Genomic DNA, 16213 nt, shown 5'->3' with positions numbered 1-16213 from the left:
GTGATCAGGTACTGGGTTTTTCAGCTATAGCACACTGGGAATACCCTCCCAGTAAGTATAGCAATTACAAATTAAATCTTTCCAAGCAAAGTACAAATTTGAACTCCTCAGCCAATCAGCATTGCAAATAAAGAAAAACAAACATAAGCCTAACTCGCCTTATCTACCTAGTACTTACTATTCTGAACTTATAAGAGCCTGGTTGGAGAGAAACCTGGTTGCACGTCTGGTCACTCTCAGAACCCAGAGAGAACAACCACCAAATTCTAACAGCACACACAAAAACTTCCCTTCCTCAAGATTTGAAAGTATTCTGTCCCCTGATTGGTCCTCTGGTCAGGTGACAGCCAGGCTTACTGGACTTGTTAACCCTTTACAGTCAAAAGAGATAAGTACCTTTGTTCTTTTAACTCCTACTATCTGTTTATGACAGGAGCGCTTTCCCTAGGTGAGTTCTCCATGGAAGAGCTGTTTAGGAATGCGCTCGTCACATTCTCATGACAGTCCAGCCCATCTGGTCTGGGCTCTCATCAGCAGTGTGTGAACTGACAGCAGACGCTCTGGTAAGGACTTCAGTATCGGGCACTTTGTCCTGCCATCTGATTTTTAGAAGCTTTCGCAGACAGGAAATGTGGAAGTGATTGAGCCTTCGTGTACGACTTTGATAGACAGTCCACGTCTCGCAGGCATACAGCAGAGTTGGAAGCACCACGAAGTCCTGTTACGGGTAGAGAGGTGGAAGACCGTATTGGTGATCAGAAGGTCATGTGCTGCACAAGCTTTCAGCAGTAACAGGCCATTGCTGTTACACTTTCCCACTCCATTTTTCCCCAATGACTCCTTTCCAGGCTGCAGCATCGCACCCGACTCTTGCGTTAAAATCGCCAAGCAGGATCAGCTTGTCTGTGCGGTGCACTGATGATAGCAGAGCATTTAGTTCTTCGTAGAATTTATCCTTCACATCCTCTGGGTTGGTCATTGTGGAAGCGTATGCGCTGATCAAAGTAGCTTGTTTTCCTTTTGGAAATGGAAGCTGCATTGTCATGAGTCGGTCATTCACACCCTTGGGGGGACTGGCAAGTTTCCAAACAAGATGATTCTTGATGGTGAAGCCAACTCCAGATTCATGACGCTCATCACCGCTGCGGCCACTTCAGAAGAATGTATAGCCTGACTCAGACAGCTGTCCTTCATTAGCAAGGCAAGTTTCGCTAAGGGCTGCAATGTTAATGTTGTAGCGTGTGAGCTCTCTGGCGACAAGTGCTGTTCTTCTCTCCGGTCTGTCTGCTGTGATGTTGTCCAGTAGCGTGCACACATGCCATGTGCCAAGTGATCGGTATCACTCTAAGTTTTGTATTTGTTCGACCGCTTTTATGGGATCCCCGCCAGCCGCAGTATGCTGGCCAGGATAAGGTGAAACAGGCAAAGTTTAGGGCACCTTTTCTAGCCCCCTCCTCATTCTACAGAGGTGAGCAGTGCAATCCTGAATAGGGCTGCTCAGTCGCTCAAGAAGACGCCAAGCTCCACTGCTGCTTCAGTCAGTGAGGAACGACCATTATACCTGAGCCGCCTGTGTGCAGGTCAGCGGCTACAGCTCCCAGTGTATCCACACCTGCTGCTTTGTCGCTCGTCCATCGCCACAGGACTTGATGTGATACGATATGATGTCGAGACTTACGCGTGAATTGGATTAAAGTGAGGGAGAGTTGCGTGACATCAACCTCACTCTCTCTTCCCAGTTCCTATCTGTATCCAGTGGCAGGACAAGAGTCGAGATGGCTGGAGATAGGGCAGGGCACAGTGGATGACCAGGACGCCTACGTGTCTTGTTGTGCTCTTGAGCGTTCCACAACGCTTGCTGTCACCGCCTTCCTGACTGTTGAACATGTTTCCTCAGTCAGTCAGATCCAGCCTTCTGGGTAGACAGGCCCTAACTCATCGAGGGTCTCAGACTCATCAGCTACCCTCACCTGGTTTAGCCCGCCAGTCGAGACGGTTTCCAGGGTGTGGCCGCTGTCACATGCTGGCAGCTACTCGGAGCCACAGGTGAGAGCTGGGTGTCAAGTGGGCACCAAAGTGGATGAGCTACTCCTAGGAGTACGACTGCTCCCCCATCAGAGGTACTACCCCTCCCTGACAACTCCATGCTGTATTATAAAAGTGCATCAGCTAAGGTCTTTTACAAAAGCAAATGACACACTGGATTCATATAATTGTGAAATGTATGTATTAATACTATGAGGAATTATGAATACTCAGTGATATCATGCTTTGAAGTCTGTGACGAAACAGGGAGAAACAGGTTCCCTCCCAGATAGGAGAGAAAGCAATTATCTGTCTCCAATGAAATTAAGCAAGGTGTGACCAAAACAGTGGAAGCTCTATTTGCATGTGAATCAGCAGGATGATGGGAAGTTCACAGGAAGGGAGGAACAGCATGAGGTCATCCTGAGTCTAGGGACAAGGCAGTGACTTTGGAAAAAAATATAAGGAGAGAGAAGAAGCCATCTTGGCACCCATCACTAGACGTACATAAGAAGCCAGAGCTCTTGCAAACTGAGAAAGATGGGTCCTTCCACCAAGGGGATAGAAAACTACCTTGGACAAAAATGGTAAGTTGCTGAAGTTGGTCTAAGCCATTAGAAAGCATATTTACTGTTTGTAAGCCTTTCTAACTTCATTACTTCTAGTTGGTATCCCTTAACCATGTCCTTTTGTTAATAAACTTGTTTTACTTTTAATCTAAACAACCCAATGCTGCATTTGAATTAAAGTGATTGTTAATGCCAGTTAATGTGGCAAACTGCTGGGAATTGTCCCTTTAAAATTAATAAGCAAACCTTATTAGTTCTCTGAGTAGCTCAGGAGAGGGCTGGATCCTCCAGGGCAGACAATTTGGGGAAAAATTAGGACAGAGTGTGTTGATCACTTGGCTATTAGTAACAAAAGCAGGTGGAGACCAGGCTGTGGTGTAACAAGCTGCCTGTCTAAGTCAGAGTTGCTGAACTAGGGCTGTTTAAACACACAGACACTCAGTGCATGCTGGTTGTGAGCATTCAGTTTGGGAACTACTGTAGCAGAGCATTTAAAGCATGGCTGGGTTGCAAGGTAGGCAGTGATATAACTCCTTACTGGTCTGGACTACATCCCAAAACATTACACTTAGCATTTCTCATTCTTTGCCCTATTTCATACTGGGCAGTATCTAGAACAATTTATTGTTAAAAAAAAGAAAGACTTCTGTTCATAAATACTTTGTCTTGTACTTCAGTGAAGAAGAGAATGACAGAAGCAATCAATTGTGCTTTCAAAAGGTCAGTATGGCATGACCCCAATATCCTATATGTCCTGACAGTCCATTTACAATTTGCTTTTTTCCTTTGAAATTAAGCATCATCACAGCAGGATTATAATGCCAGCTGTTAGTCCTTTGCTGTGTTCCAATGAAAGCCCACTTTTCCAGCACCTTTGGTGACAAGCAGGGACCAGTGGCTAGGCTATATATTACCAGGTCAGGAGATAGACCTCTCACTGTTTTCAAAGTTGACATTAACAAAACATTTTTATTGTTTGTTGCTGGTGCAAGAGAATACACCATGACTGGCACACAAGATTCCACACACAATTCTCTCCCTCTCCATCACCAATGCTTGGAGCCAATTCTCAAAGTGGGAGGAAGCTTGGAAAAGGAAGCCAGCTCAGGACTGGAGGGAGGGTTCTCCTACGTATGGCATCGAATGGTGCCAGTTCTTGGAACAGAAACCGGTTTGGGCGTTGAGGAATCCTCCCAGCACATTAAGCCAGATTCAGGAATAGGCTTGGGAGCAAATGCTGGCTCAAGAGCACTGCCTCTGCATTGGTCACCCGGCAGAAAGAGCTGAGTGACAAATGCTGGGAGAAGGGTGATACTTGCACTGTGAACTAGTTTCACTGTCTTCTTGTGATTATAGATGCAGCCTTATCTTTTCCCCCTCTCCAATGTGTTACCATAATTTAAACTGCTTGCTAAGCATATCCAGTCACTTCCAGGAACACTGTACAAAATTGCACTGTCTTCCTTGTTTGCAATTCAGCCCCTCTTGACTCTTTTAGGAGCAGTAATACAAAAGAACATTTTTGCTAGTGCAGAAAGACATGGAAGAAAGATCTAGGCATAGAAGTAGCCATCAATTTATCTGGGAACAAGTGGCATTATACTTTCACAAGCAGTCATTTGTGGGTGCCTGGGCCACAGCCAGAAGCAACAATAAATGTGGGACAGCTTCCTATGGTCAAAAGGCAGAGAGAGAGAGAAAGGACAAGTGATTTTTCCTGATGTTCCCATTTTGATTTCCTATGATGGGTCTTTAATCACTCAGAAACAGCATCCAATGCCTTCACACACATATCTGTGGTTTTGTCTATCAGCTGAGTGTAGTGCCACTAGCCTAGGCAGCTTCCATGGCTTGGGAGCAAGTTTTTACTTCCTACTCATTAGAATGAGCTAGTCAGAAGGGGGATGACATTTTAGGTTAGGGCTAGAGTAACAATTGGGGTTAATCCACCACTGACAAAAACTACAAGCATCTCATTAAAAAGGTGTGTACAGAATACATAAAAAAATACAGCTCATCTAACTATAATTTTGTTATAATGTCCTTAAACACCCTATGGCCAGACACTCCAGAGGAGAAAAGACTCTCCACTCCCTCTGTGGGTGAAAGGGAAAAATTCTGCCACAGAGAGCTTCATTTGAATAGGTTACCTACCCACTGTTTCTCTAGTGACATTTGGGGACACACCAAAAATTACATGATCTTGGATTGGAGTGGGTAGCGGGCTCCCAGAAAGGGGAAAGAACTCTTACCTTTTGACAAAGAGCTCCCTTCTGTGCAGCCAGGCCACTGCTCAGGGGTCCTAATGCTCTTGGTTACCTCCCATAGGGAATGCGGAACGAGGACTCTGCTGCAAGAGCAATCACAGAGAGAACACCAAGAGAGCTGAGTGGACTCTGGTGAGATCCTAGCTACCCAGCACCTTAACAAAGCTGAATCACGAAGCTGGGTTAGGGGAAGGTGCCTCCAGGCAAGCAGCTCCCTTTGGACTAGAGACAGACCTGCACAGAGACACAAAGGCTATTGTTACTCATTGATCCCAATCATGAGTGGTGTTAGGTGGGTGGGTGAGGTGATATGGCCAAGGCACTGTCACCTGTGGGACATTCTCACCAGGGAACAGGAAGGGAGTTGGAAGCTGCCAAAATTACTGGAAGGAGGGTATTTTACTCTTTATTTGCATATGCTTTCTGTTGCTGTGTTTTCCCAAGTTTATAACTGCAGTCCCTTTCCTCTAATCAATATTCCTTGTTTGTACAGTCTTGGCTTGCTTGTGAGCAAGAACATTCCGCCTGTTAAAGGCCTCCAGGGAGGGTGTATTTAGTTTTCCCAGGTTTCTGGATGGGATTCATGAGATGGTTTAGTCATTTGTCAAGAGGGAACCTAACTACATTGAATGCTGCCCTTTTTGACGCTGTTAACCACCTGGCAAAGGTTACACTAGGAAAAAAAGCTCCAACTACAATAAACTGTATATAAATACTCAGCCTTCTCAGATGGCTAGGTACTAGAGATCAGATAGGTTTGCCATCTGTCTACCTAGGCATTTATACCATGCTCATCGCCATGGTATCTGAGGACCTGGGATGTTTCAATGCCAAGATGTTTCAAAGGTTGACAGTTATCGGTCTTCATCCCATTTTTCGTACGGAAACTTTTACTTTTCTTTCACTGCTTAGGCTTAGTTCACCTCCCTGCATGCAGAGAGCTGCAAGTTGCAATCTCTGCACCTGTGAAATGCTCTGACTCCCAAGGGAGATTCATCCCAGATTAGATACAGGTGGTGTTTTGTACCTGCACCTTCCCTCAGAGTTTCCCCATAAAGCCTGTGCTGGCTGCCTACAAGCCCCCTGATAGAGCAGATACTTTAAACCACAATAAAACAGATTTATACCAGCTGAAGCCTCCTGCCCTGCATTATGCCAGCAGAATAACCCAGGAGGAAATGACACACCCCTTTATTTAATTCTCCCTTCCCCATATACATGAATAACCTTTACTATTGCTGCAGTGAAATGGGTATGCAAAGAACCTTCGCTGTATTTCAGTATTATCCAAAGAGCAAAGATTTGCTGTCTCTGGCTTTCATGAATTCCATCAGCACATATCAGGCACTGGTTGCTATAGAAGGCTCATTAAGCAGATTAATTGTTTTGACAAGTGCAAACAGAGGCAGTGCTAGCCCACTGAGGACCCTTAGCAGTAATATTTTTGTCCCTCCCCAATAATAATAAAAAGCAAATAGGCAGGGCACCAGGCATTGCTTAGTCTGCTTATGCCTAGTGCCATCTCTGAGTGTAAAACATTTAGTTCTGTGCCTGCACTGAATATTCAATAAACAGCTAATCACAACTTTAAAAATTCTGGCAAATACCTTTCCGACATTTTTACCATAGTGCTGCATGTTCTTGGACGTCCATTGGGGAAAACACAGAAATCAATTCAGTTCAGCTAATGTTTACATTTTCTTAATGGCCTGGTTTAAATTCACAGATGGTACATAATATGAATCTGACAAAATGCACATGAATTAAAATAATGTTAACAATTTAGATAAACTAAACAAAAAAGAAGGCTGGAAATACAATGCTCACTTACCTGTAACTGGACAGTAAGTCTACAATATGAATGATTTTTCCACTGTCTGTCACCATTTAGTTCTTGGGGTACTTTCATTTTAACCATGGCAGATATATCAGCTCTGTTCAGATTATACTCTTAATCCTGCAATCATCATTTCTTGGGTTGCAACTTCATCAGAATCATCAATTTAGCATTCTGGCTTCAGTTTGTAATGGGATGGGACACCCCTAAGCAAGGGTGCTGGGCACCTTTTGGCTTGAAGTAATAATAGCATGCATGGCGTGCATCATATATAGGGTTTACAGTTTTGTTCAATGGCTCTCAGCACCAGCCCTATAAAAAGTTGTTCCAGCATCCTTGTCTTGAAAGGAAAACCTAGGTGTTGTAGGAAATGTTGTTAACTCAGTAGAGGCCCCGCTTTCCTCTGCGTTAACATGATATATCACCACATACTGTGTGAATAGTGTCTGATCAAATTCCTGATCAGATACCTATATTATGCATAAATAAGGGCCCAATTCTGTAGTCTTCATTTAGGCAAAACTCCCATTTAAATCAAAGACCAAGTAAGATTTGTCCCCTACTAAATTCCTCCATAGTGTCTGTTAGAGTTAGAAAGTACCTTCATCTCTAAAACACTGGGCCAAATCCTGAAGTTCTTATTCAGACCTTATAAAGCAAAAATCCTGTTTAAGTGAGTAGGAATTTTGCCTGAATAAGAATGAGTCACTGCTCTCTTATGCTCCTGGTACAGAATGGCTATTACATTTCTATTCTACATTCCAATGGCTGTCTGCACATAAACAGTCTAATTCAGTTCTTATCCTCCAGAGCACGTGGAGTAGGCTCACCCAGTGAAAGAATGAAAGAAAAAAATATGTGATGAAATCCAACCAATCCAGCTCAAAACCACACCATAAAAGACTATCAAAATTTTCACTGACATCCAAATAGCAGGGGGGAAATGTCATGCCCAACTTGGACAAAAATTTGGCTGATATGACAAATTTTGCAGAGAACACTGGATTCTTGGAAAGGCAGATTCCAGAATGATTTTAAATTCAAATAAAATTTCTCACAGTTGTAGTGTCTATTTAGAAATATTGGCAGCCTTAATCTTATTTCCATGGTAACAGTGAGTAATCAGCAATGAACATTTTCTTTCATACATAAATGGAAACAAGATTGAACACAAAATGAAATACAAACTGCAGCAGAGCAAACATTCCATGAGGCAAACATGTTTTCGGAGAATTGTGCGAACCAAATTCTGCTCTCAGCTACAAAAGCACATGGAGCAACACTCAGGTTCAGTGGAGTTATTTCAGGTTTGCACTGGTGTAAATGATAGAAGAATAAAGGCTTTACAAGTTTATACTGTAGAATGGCCCAATACTTTTTTTTGTTTGGGCAAATACACTTATTTTGATAAAAAGTGAACAAGAGCCAGATTGAACTAAAAAATGTACAAAGCAAGAGCCCACCCACAAAAACAGAATTTGGAAAAAAAATTCCCATTACCCCATGAGAGCACAGAGTTGTCCACATTTGGTGGTAGGCTGGAGGCATGGCTCTATAGACACTTCACTTAATCTACTGACTCAAGAAATCTCTTTGAGAACTCTTAGACACTAAATGGACAATGGGGTGTGAGATAGGTTAGGCCTCTGCAACATACCCCCATGGCCAGCCACTTACCCTACCTCATCGTCTTCAGGGGTCAGCCCTTACCTTCCATGAGGCCCAATGCAGTGGTGCTATAGCTCTGCAGCTCATGCACTCTTCATTTCCACCAATGCTGAAATATTAAAGTTCAAAATTAAGAAAAACCAGGAACTCAAAATGTTGTCCCCTAAATCCACAGCAGCACCCCAGGCCTATCTTCAAACAACCACTCATTTTGTTATCTTGAGGGCCCAGTTATCCAATCCACCAGGAATCATCCAATCAGCAAACTGTTTCAGATTCTTGGCTATAACCTGGCTTCTTTCACAAAAGGAGAAGCAGAATTATATTTTCTTTCCTAGTCAGACATCCACTGACTGGTTTACTCCTTTTAAATCCCCTCTCCTCACCTGAAATCTGTTACAGGTGTAACAGGGCAGGGCTAATTGGATCCACAGGCCCTCATTAACCCACTTCTTGCTAATGTGGGGCCATATGCCTCATCAACAAGGGGATATGGCTGATAATGAAATATCTCACAATAAAAAAAAAGATTAGTTTATTTATAGGCAATTCTCTGGTATTTAACAAAATAAGCTTTTATTTATAGATTTTGGCTCAAATCCAGCCCAGGTTAGTTGTAAATAAAAGTTGCTGCCCTTTGGTACCTGTTTGGGGTCTCAGACCAACTGCTAGTGAAAGAGGGTCCACATCACAAACCCCACAACAAGCACCCGTGTTAGCAAGTCACAGCAGGGAAGACAAGGAACTGGAAACTGAACTTCCATCTCACCCACAACAGGTCAGGGCTCAGCAAGGTAGTCAGGGTATTACAGAGATGCTTGCACTGCTGCTGTTTGTTCTGGAGTTTTGATGTGGATAAAGAGAGCTTCGCTCCAGAGCTGTCAGTCAAACATACTTCATGAACACTATAGTTGAAAAGAATTAAAAGTTGCCTGAATGAAGGGCAAAACTGAATTGCTCACCACTTGAATGACAACTGCTGAATGGCGGATTGACACTGAACAGGAACCTTGAAGGTGTGGAAAATGAAACTCAAAGATACTGTATGCAAGTGGAGGAGTTAATTATATTAAGAGCAGCAATTACAAAACACACCTACTCCCAAAGACAAACTCAGTTGCCAGAAAACCAGATCTGTTCTCAGAACTTGAAATACTGGTTCGTGGCCACAAAATATCATTGCTTCCCATAGCTCAGCAGGATTCAAAAAAGGACTAGATATTAATCAATATAACAAGAACTTCCAGAGTAGTAATAAAGGATTTAAAAAGAGAAAGAGAGAGAGAGAAGGGTGTGTTTTGAAAGGGATATAAACCTTCATGCTGCAGGGTATAAGCCAACTTCTAAATCAGTAGTTCCCAAACTTTTTACTAAGACAACCCATCAACAACATTCTGTTCCAACACTGCAACCTTAGTCCTGGCCAAATGCAGAGGGGAGGCCTCAGGGGGTTGGGATTAGAAAGTGCGCCCACCCCACAGACACTTTGCAGGAGCAGCTCCTGTCCCAGTGCCCCTCTTCAGGCATTGCGAGCTGATGCACAGGGTTGCAGTGTTACTGAGATTTGGTCTGGATGCCTCTTCATCATGAGGAAGGTGCAGTCAGACCAAATTTGAGTGAGTGGCTCTGCAACCCCATCCTCCAGGCTGGAACACCCAGAGTGGGGAGCAAGCCCCAGCCCTGTGGAACAGAGTGAGTATGGGAGGGGCTCACTTTTCAACACCCCTCAGCCCGGGCCTCACCTCTGCCCTGGGAAGGGAGAAATATATATTTGCGTATGACCCAGTGACAGGTTAATATAACCCTGGATGTGGCAACCCATATAGAACCTTCCCACAATCCACTGGTGGGTCGGGATCCACTGCTCTAAATAACAGGTGTGAGGCTGAAACTTTCCTTTGAGACAGGTTATCCCATAACTGCCTACTTCAGGTTTCTTGTACCTTTCCCGAAGCATCTGGTACTGACCTCTGTCAGGCAGAGGATACTGGACTAGATGGACCTTGGGTCTGATCTAGTCTGGCAATCCCTGTCTTCCCATGGTACCAAAGTCAGAACTATCTTGGCTTTTATGGAAGAATTGCTAGCAAAGCTATTGGGAATCAATACTAAGGAGGACTCTGTGTATACAGAAAATAGTTAAAAGACTCTTGGCATGCTTGTCCATGAATCAGGGCTGTGAAGGCAATCATAATGGAGGATTTACAAGAACATGAGAGACAGACACAGATGCCCAGCTATTATACTGAGAACAGAATCCCCACCCCCCCAGCCACCATTTGAACCCTGTTACTGAATCTTGATGGAAAGACAGCTACTGATTGGAAGATAGATTAGCCAATGCATACAATCTTCAAGTCTTTTCTCAAGGCAAGAGAAAACTAATGTGTATCTTTCGGGACACAGCCATCGCTAACCAGTAACTTACATGTTCAGCAGGAAATTCCACACTGCAATTTCAGCTATATGTGTTAAGTGTCAGTTCCTATTCACACCAAAGTCAATGAGAAGTTTCCCATGGACTTCAGGGAGATTAGTACTAGCCTGTGAGATGGCACATGATATTTCAGTTACCTTACTTTTTTAATTGGCTATGTTGGATCAGTTTGTTTACTGTAAGTCGCTACAGGCTGGAACGTTTTGGTCATTTTGTTGTATTAAGTATTTAGGAGAAAAATGTGTTTTGTGTCACAGATGTCATTCCCAGGCATTTTCCTTACTAAAGGAATCTCAGACACAGTGGCTCAGATCCTGATCTCCAGCAAAGGGGCACATAGTGGAGGTCATGGCAGGAGGGGTGCAAAGGTGGTTTTTGCACTCATCCAATCCTGGATCTACTATATACCAGTCCATTCCCCTGACATAAATTAGTGCACCCCAAAAACTGATCTAAGTTACTGCCAGTAATGAACAGTCCCAGTGGGTCAATATAGCATCTGGGAGACCTGAGGGTGCTAGGCTACAACCCCTTCTTGCTAGCCATATTCCCAACATGGGCAGCAGAGAGGAAGGCATACAAGCCTCTAAGCCAACTCTATTCCACTAAGGGAATCTCTGTCCACTGGAGTGAGCCTCTTGCAGCTAGTTATGTTGGCTGTATGCACAGATTGATCTTGTGATGTAGTGTAAAGCAGCCATACCAGACCCCAAGATCAGTGCCAGTATGCCTCCCATTAAAGCGAAATGCTTAGCTTCCTTCTCACTGAATTTTATTTTCCTTACTCAGGCTTCCACATATGGGGCTAAGTTCTCCCTGAGTTATATCCTAGTCTCAACCCTGCATTCACTGTATACCTAAAACTCCAGATGTCTTCACTTTGAGTTTTGAGTGTGCCAGGACTGCAGGATTTTTCCCACATACAGCTTTATTGACTTCCGCAAGCTGTTAGGGCGAAATTCAACGTGCAGTGTAATGATTATGGACCAGATTCTGCTCTCAGTTCTGTTCCCAATCCCCTTTGACTTAAATGGGATTTGTGTGACCTTAACAAAGGGAAAAATGGGGCCCTATAGATGGCTTATATTTGAGGGCCCTATCGATGGTTTACAATTTTAGCTGTGTATTAATATGTTTTAATTAATATAATTCTAAATTCTAGCATAGATACTGCACAAACATTTTTTCCCAGTAAAGCTGAGCAAAATTGGAATTTCCATTCCTTGGTGAAATATTAGATTTTCAAAATGTTTTTTGTCCTGAATCAGTACGAATTGAAGCATTGGGTTTTTTTCATGGAATGACGTATTCCAAAAAAATTTGATTCAGAAATGCCAAAACATTTCATTTTGAGTCAGTTCAGTAGTACAGAAACTATATTTACTTACATTACCTTATTTATCGTGGCTCATTGCCTCATTGGAGTTGTAGCATGGGTTCAATGTCCCTTATTCTCCCCTATAGGCCAGGCTCTCCGGCTGGAATACATCTTCCACAATGCATCTGCAGCCATGTGACTCCCATGACACATAATGTTGCTCTGTCAGTGGTAGGCCTTACTGCATCATGGGAGATGTAGATCAGGCCTCCAAACTACAGCTCCCTTGATGCAATGTGTCAAAACAGGAAAATTCCATTTAACACTGAACTGACCTGCAATGGAACGTTTTGTCTAATTTTTGCCAGTAGAAAAATTCCATTTTGCCAAAATGTTTGAAGTTTTCCCATGGAAGTTCTCAATTTTGTTGTGGAAACTACATTTTTTGTTGAAAAAAATTTCCAACAGAAAGTTCCCGACTAGCTCTCATTGCAAGCCTGATTTTCCACTGAAAAACAGAAAAAATTCCACTGAGGTCAATCAATGGAATTATTGTTCAAGAGAGAAGAATCAGGCTCACAGTTTAGTACTTATTAGCACCTAAAAGTTGTCCTGTTATTCCAAATATCTGTGGCCAAGAAAAGCTGGAAATCTCAAAGGAGCAAGAGTGATGATGAATTTTCCAAGCTCTTCTGTTTCTGTTAGGGTTGGAAATACGATCAAGGATATCCTCTCTCATAATGGAGAGGATGAGGGCAGAAAGAATCAAGCTTGATGGGGGGGAAAGGGCAGAAAAGTCTGTACCCACTAGGGAACACTCCCTTCTCAAGCCTGGAATAGAACCCAAGGTTCCTGAATCTGAACACTCCTTTGCTGTCAGCAAATATTTTTGAAACCCACTAGCAAAGTGTATGACTCCCCTCCTGCTCTATTGCTGGTCCACACAGAGGATGACAATTACTGCTATCAGTTACTCTGTTAGCTCACATGGAAATATGCACACTGAAAACACATGTTAAAAGTGTATTGTCAGGGTTGTAAAGTCAAGCACTTAAAGTTGGGAAATGCCAGAATTAAGGTTGCCTGTGGAACCTTAACTGGGTTCCTTTGTGTATATGCTTTATGATAAGACTTTTTAATTATATGTTCACATACTATTTTTTCCCACAGGACCTCTGTCTCTATCAGTGTACTGAACGATCCTGCTTTGGGAATGAACCAGAGCTGGGTTAGTGAAGAAGACTTATCAGTAGTACCCCTGGAGGAAATATACTGAAGCAAGAGATTACATGAACAGAAAGGATGTCTCATGGTTAAGGCATTTGAATGCTGCCCTGGAGAATTATATTCTATCCCTGCCCCTGCCACCAACTTGCTATGTGATGCCAGACAACTCACTTGGCCCTACTTTTCACTGGTGGTCACTAATTGTGTGTTCCTCGTTTTCTTAATGCCTGAATTGCCAAAGTGATGATCACTCACAGCTGCAGCTGAAAACACTGGGACCTGTGCTTTAAACATATAATATGTTAAGTAGTCTGAAAAATCAGACCTGTATTTCTCAGATGGAATACTCAGCCATAGTCAATATTTTTGTCTTTATCTCTCTGTGCCTTGCCCCCGCCATCTGTAAATCTATAAAATGGGGATAATTTTACTCCAGCCCTGCAATGCAGCCCTCCAGCCAGGTCAGATTTTGTTTCCACCCCTTTTAGGGTAACAGAAAGTCTAACATAAGAGATCCGTCTTCCCACTCTTGGGCTAGTCCTCAGCCCATCCTCAAGGATCAGTCTCCAGCCTCACTCAGTAGTCCTTATATCAGGCTTGTTCACACCTTCCACAAGGATGGCAGGGGAACCCAGACCTACATTCTGTTCTGGGTTCCAGCCCAGGAACACTGTATCAAGCAACTAGGTTTGAGCCTTCATAAGTAGTATAACCTTGATAATATTCATCACCATAGACTTTTTAACAGGTTTCCATGCCCCATTTAGGGCTTATGTCCTGGCTCCCATTCCCATATCCAGTAGTGTACATTTTTGGTGCTGTCAGCCATTTTGATTTTTTTTTTAATTATTTTTCTGTGTTTGGCCAGGGGAATGTTGTACGCTTGTGTTTTGACACATTTGGTTGCTTGTTTAGAGAAAAAGTATGAAAGAATAGAAAGAGAGAGCTTAAAGAAAAGGAGTATTTTTAAAAAGAAAGCTTTTTGGTTAGGTTGAGTAAGGAGCGCTGTTATGAAAGAATAGAAAGATTGTTTGGTTAGGTTGAGTATGGAGAGAGGGTTTTAGAGAAACAAATAAAAAACAAAGCAACAAGAGAGTTTGTGTTACTGAACACAAGCAGAGTGAAGCATCCTACCCCAATGACTGCCAGTAGGGAAATGATAGCTGCTCTGGGCGGCGAGCCTCAGGAGCTATCCCCAGCTCCCGGTCAGACCAATCAGAAGCCATTTTACAGCTTTGTCATAGAATGCATTTTTCTGAACCAATCCTATCGTACTAAGGTTGTAAACAAGAGCCTTGTATATATTTTTTTCCTTTCAGAACAATTTAAACTGTTTTTACCTCATCATGCGCTTCTGGCTGTGCATCTGATGGCCACTCGCTACACACCAGAACTGTGATCATGTACAGTCCTGGCTTGGTTATCTGTAAAAAAACAATTATGTTTTAAGCGCATAATTGTAATAATTTTTTCACACCTGGTGAAACTTTCAGATGCTTTTACCGTAACAATGTTGCCATTTTTCCATGGCTCAGGGTCTATCAGTTGGCTTTCGACTTCACTATCCTCCGACAATACATCGGCAGCCATGTCTTCATATACTGGCTCTTCTTCCATTCCTACCTATAAAAAGCATAAATATATTTAATCATAAAACATAAAACATTTATAATTTTTCAACATTTTATTATAAAATAATATAAATCACCTTACCTCCATCTTCAAGTCTCCTTCCTCCAAAGTTGGCAACAGATTTTTTCGCACACTACTCTTTTCCTCTTTTATAGATGGTGATGACTCCATAAAGTGTTCTTGGTTCTTTGGTTCAATTTCAGGCTGAAACAAGGGGTTCAGCATCGGTGCTGTCTCTTCAGCAAAACAACTGTAAATGGGGCATCTCTTCTGAACACAGCTAGGGGCACCCCAAAACAATTCAGGTTTCTTGGTGTCTGTAGGTGTCTTGTAAAAGGACATGGCCATACTGTCCAGCTTCCTAATTTTAAAACTACAGTTTGCAAAAAAACACTGTTTTATACGCACAGGCAAATGCTAGTGTTTTTCAAATAATCCACTCTAGGATAGTCTGCTTCTGAAAGGATCAGAGCAGAGGAGAAGAATTACTTCTCATGTCTTGCTTAGAACACTCCTGCTGATACATCCCAGAATGATGTTGCCTTTTTTTGCAACAGTGTTACACAGTTGACTCATATTTAGCTTGTGGTCCACTATGACTCCCAGATCCCTTTCTGCAGTACTCCTTCCTAGGCAGTCATTTCCCATTTTGTATGTGTGCAACTGATTGTTCCTTCCTAAATGGAGTACTTTGCATTTGTCCTCATTGAATATCATCCTATTTACTTCAGACCATTTCTCCAATTTGTCCAGATCATTCTGAATTTTAATTCTATCCTCAAAAGCACTTGCAACCCTTCCCAGTTTGGTATCATCCACAAACTTTATAAGTGTAATCTCTATGCTATGATGCAGATATTGAACAGAACAGAACTCAGAACTGATCGCTGTGGGACCCACTCGTTATGCCCTTCCAGGATGACTGTGAACCACTGATAATTACTCTCTGGAAAAAGTTTTCCAACCAATTATGCACCCGTGTTATAGTAGCTCCATCTGGGTTGCATTTCAGATGCACTGCTGTTTCCCTGGGCTAGTTCCTATTATCTATTAGCCATTTTCGCTACTTTCCTGCAACATGTGCATAACATAGCTCTATTATGGTTCCCAGGGCTCTGGCTTCTCCTTGGGTCCTCCCAGCTCCTTCTTTCTCTTGCTAGAACTCCAACCCATTAGGACTGCCCCTTTGTTCCCTACACCAGACAAGTCAAACCCACCAAAAAAAATGCAGAA

Source organism: Chelonoidis abingdonii, chromosome 6, assembly GCF_003597395.2.
Source record: "Chelonoidis abingdonii isolate Lonesome George chromosome 6, CheloAbing_2.0, whole genome shotgun sequence".
In the NCBI taxonomy this organism is placed as follows: Eukaryota; Metazoa; Chordata; order Testudines; family Testudinidae; genus Chelonoidis; species Chelonoidis abingdonii.
This window is presented reverse-complemented; position numbering follows the sequence as displayed.